This window comes from Cervus elaphus, chromosome 12 (genome assembly GCF_910594005.1).
Source record: "Cervus elaphus chromosome 12, mCerEla1.1, whole genome shotgun sequence".
Classification (NCBI taxonomy): Eukaryota; Metazoa; Chordata; class Mammalia; order Artiodactyla; family Cervidae; genus Cervus; species Cervus elaphus.
The window spans coordinates 56,108,885-56,113,150 of record NC_057826.1 but is presented as its reverse complement, the minus strand read 5'-3'; the positions used below and the strand labels follow the sequence as shown (position 1 = coordinate 56,113,150).

Here is a 4,266-nt window from a genome sequence, read left to right as displayed (position 1 = left end):
ACTCTCTGAATTGGCACAGCTCAGTAAGGAGGGAGAAGCTGACTTCCTGCCAAGTTTCAGCGTGCCACCAAAAATTAAAGACACCAGATAAAGGCAACCCAGTCCAGGAGCTATGGCACCTGAGATGCAAATAAACAAGAAAACTTTAAGTTCTAAGAAGAAAGGATTACAATGTGTCCATTTTAAGATTGCTGATTACATTGAGACCACTGAAAACAGTGATATTTTCATTGGGTGTCAAAAACACCTAGGAACAAAAACCTTTTAATGTATGAAATTATCTCCCAGGGGAATACGATGTGAACCATTTCCATTTCTACAGTGCACTTGTCCATGCAACTTCCTTCCAGAGTAGGATGGAAACAAATGCCCATTAGACCTCTTTGGGCTTGCTTCCAGCAGAGGAAAATGTTCTGGGTGAAATGGCACCCCAGTAAACCACACTGAACCTGGCTTTTATTTCACACTTAAGAATCATTTACTCGGAAGTGGAAAGTTGCTTTCCTTTCTTAGCACAAGCAACTGCCTTGGGCAGCCAAAAAGGAAATAACAGAGTGGTGGGCTATAAAAGGGTCTCTAAGTTCTGGTCCCGATGCTGTCACTAACTGGGTCTTGTTGGACAAGTCATGTAATCACCCACAACCTGTTTCCTTATTTATAAAAGGATACAGTTCAAAAGTTCAAAGCCTTTTTTCTCCTCCAGTTGATCTAGGAAGCTTTGAAAGAACACAGATGCCTGGGACTGAATCAGAATCTCTGGGAGTCTAAGTTTTTAAAGCTCTCCCAGTGGTTCAGATGAGGCCACTCCATAGGCCAGTATTTTAGGGTTGACTACACAAGATGTTCAAGATTCCCTCCAGTTCTAAAATTCTCTGATGAGAAGGCAGTAGGAGAGGAGGTCAAGGAGAGGTGTGCTGTGGCACAGAGTAGCCGCACCGGCCTCGCTGAGCGCATGTTGGAACTGCAGGCTCTAGCGGGAGGAGCGCAAGATGACCCGAGTAGGACATGGAGCTCGCTTCTCCCCCACAAACACATCGAAACGTAGGCTCTTGGTCCCTATCCCAGAAGCTTACTGAATTAGAATCTATGTTTTAACAAGATCCCCAGTGATTCATAAATATGTGAATGTTAGCTCTGCTCTATCCTACATAATCAGGAGTGAACCCGTGGGTCATTTTCCTGCCCAGTCTCTGTGGCCTGGCCAACCAGGAACACAACACAAGAAAAACACGCAGCTTCAGGTGGTAACTCTTTCCAGGAGCCATGCTCCTCAAAGAATGTGATTTGGGGACATTGTCGTCTCACTGTAAGTCCCCTTTCAAATTTGTGGAAAATGCCTGTGAAGGCAAAAGTGAGGCCAGATCGGGAGAGAGCGCTAGTTGGGGGTGGGGGGGAGGATATTATTCTTCCAGCTATCATCCAGGCAAAATTTTATAAATGAAATTTCTAGAGGTGAGGTTGAGAGTATTGAGAAAGAAAATTTAATTTATGTTAGACTGCTAGTCTTTTATCAGGGCAGGGGGAAATAAAATCTGTTGCAGCTCACTTTCTCAGATGTTTGCTATTCTTACCCACAGTTCTGCTCTTAGGGGAGGGGAGGTCTGATTTACAAAATTCAGATAGGGCATGTAAAAAGACAGAGAGCAGGAAGCAGGCGAGGCTAGGCACAGGAGGCTGCAGCGATGGCCCTGGGAGCTGCGGATCCGTGCTTCGGAGACAAAGGCGAGGTTGCCCTGAGCACATGGAACCTGGGCACACCCCGCCGTGACTTAACAAGATGTCAGCACAAAGCAGGCATTCTGGCTGGTCACACACACTCCAGCAACTCAAATTCATCACCTCAGACCCCTGCGACCTCATCAAAGATGAGTTTCAGCTGCTGCAGGCTCAGTACCATAGTCTGAAACTTGAATGTGACAAGCTGGCCAGCAAGAAACCAGAGACGCAGCATCATTATGTGATGTACTACGAAATATCCTAGGGCCTCCCAGGTGGCTCAGTGGTGAAGAATTCTCCTGCCAATGTAGGAGATGTGGGTTCAGTCCCTGGGTCGGGAAGATCCCCAGAAGAAGGGAATGACTGGCCACTCCATTATTCTTGCCTGGAGAATCCCATGGACAGAGGAGCCTGGAGGGCTACAGTCCATGGGGTCACAAAAGAGTCGAACATGACTGAGGGATTAAGCACACGAAATATCCTGCAGCTTTAACATCAAGATGCACAAGCAAGCTGAAATCTTCAAGGGGCTGAATGGGATAAGTGCCAGGATTAATAAGCAGGTTACAGTTTCTGAGCTGAACTCCATCATCTGACAGAAACTCCAAGCCCACCAGCTTCCCAGCTGCAGGCTCTTGCCCTGCCCTGACCCCACCGCCTGGGGAAGCTACAGCCCCTTCACTGCTGGGACTTAGCATAGGCACTGTCCTCTTCTCACTGTCTGTGTTCCCTGGCTCACCTCTCCAAGGAAAACAATAATGGGCATGATGGCGGTACCCACCAGAAGGATGATGGCAGGTGAGAAGTCAGAGAGTGGGCAGCTGAGATGGGGAGGGGAGGGGGACAAAAGGGAGACAGACACGGAGAAAGAGCCAGGTTCATAGTAAGACAGGGTATGCTCAGTTCAGTTCAGTTCAGTTCAGTTGCTCAGTCGTGTCTGACTCTTTGCAACCCCATGAACCACAGCACACCAGGCCTCCCTGTCCATCACCAACTCCCAGAGTCCACCCAAACCCATGTCCATTGAGTCGGTGATGCCATCCAACCATCTCATCCTCTGTCATCCCCTCCTCCTCCTGCCCTCAATCTTCCACAGCATCAAGGTCTTTTCAAATGAGTCAGCTCTTTGTATCAGGTGGCCAAAGTATTGGAGTTTCAGCTTCAGCATCAGTCCTTCCAATGAACACCCAGGACTGATCTCCTTTAGGAGGGACTGGTTGAATCTCCTTGCAGTCCAAGGGACTCTCAAGAGTCTTCTCCAATACCACAGTTCAAAAGCATCAATTCTCCGGCACTTAGCTTTCTTTATAGTCCAACTCTCACATCCATATATGACCACTAGAAAAACCATAGCCTTGACTAGATGGACCTTTGTTGACAAAGTAATGTCTCTGCTTTTTAACATGCTGTCTAGGTTGGTCACAACTTTCCTTCCAAGGAGTAAGCGTCTTTTAATTTCATGGCTGCAATCACCATCTGCAGTGATTTGGGAGCCCCAAAAAATAAAGTCAGCCACTGTTTCCACTGTTTCCCCATCTATTTGCCATGAAGTGATGGGACTGGATGCCATGATCTTAGTTTTCTGAATGTTGAGCTTTAAGCCAACTTTTTCACTCTCCTCTTTCACTTTCATCAAGAGGCTCTTTAGTTCCTCTTCACTTTCTGCCATAAGGGTGGTGTCATCTGCATATCTGAGGTTATTGATATTTCTCCCAGCAATCTTGATTCCAGCTTGTACTTCCTCTGGCCCAGTGTTTCACATGAGCTACTCTGCATATAAGTTAAATAAGCAAGGTGACAATATACAGCCTTGACATACTCCTTTTCCTATTTGGAACCAGTCTGTTGTTCCACGCTCAGGACTGACTAAACTGTGCTAGTATTTATGGTAGCACCTGTTGGGCCCCTCGCCCTACCAATGTGCCACCCCCGACTTTGCTCCTACCCTTGACTCCTGGCCTCCCTCCTCTTCCTGTGCAGCCTGAAAGGGTGAATACCTCCTCAGGCCACAGATAAGGCAAGCTGCAGCCTAGAAGTGCAAATGGGGGGCCAGATTAGAAGGGAGCAAAACGTCTAGCAGGTCAACACCCACTGCAATTCCTGGACTCACACACGTGTAATTGACATCCTCCTGTGAGCCTCTCCTGGAACACCCCACCTCCCACCCTGTTACTCCATGCAACCACAATGTTAGCTGGCCCTGCTGCACTGGAGTCCCCATGACTCCCCCTCCTCCACACTCATCCTCTGCTACTTCCTGATGCCCACGCCCACCTGATTCTCTCCCCTCACCCAAGAAAGAAAGAGGGGTTGGGGATAGTATGTTTAGATCATGGAGCAGGATGGGGCAGGTGATGACCCGGAATTCCCTTTCTCCCCTTCCCAAATAAAGTTGTTGTTTATTTGTTTATTTGTTGTTTATGACAAGCCGCTAAGTCATGTCCAACTCTTCGTGACCCTATGGACTGTAGCCCGCTAGGTTCCTCTGTCCATGGGATTCTCCAGGCAAGAATACTGGAGTGGGTCACTATGCCCTCCTCCAGGGGATCT

The 4,266-nt window shown here is 47.9% G+C and overlaps 1 pseudogene; it reads left to right on the top strand.

The window, feature by feature from the left end:
* Positions 1 to 1,777: 1,777 nt before the first annotated feature.
* LOC122705650 lies at positions 1,778 to 2,518 on the top strand (annotated as a pseudogene).
* Positions 2,519 to 4,266: the final 1,748 nt, after the last annotated feature.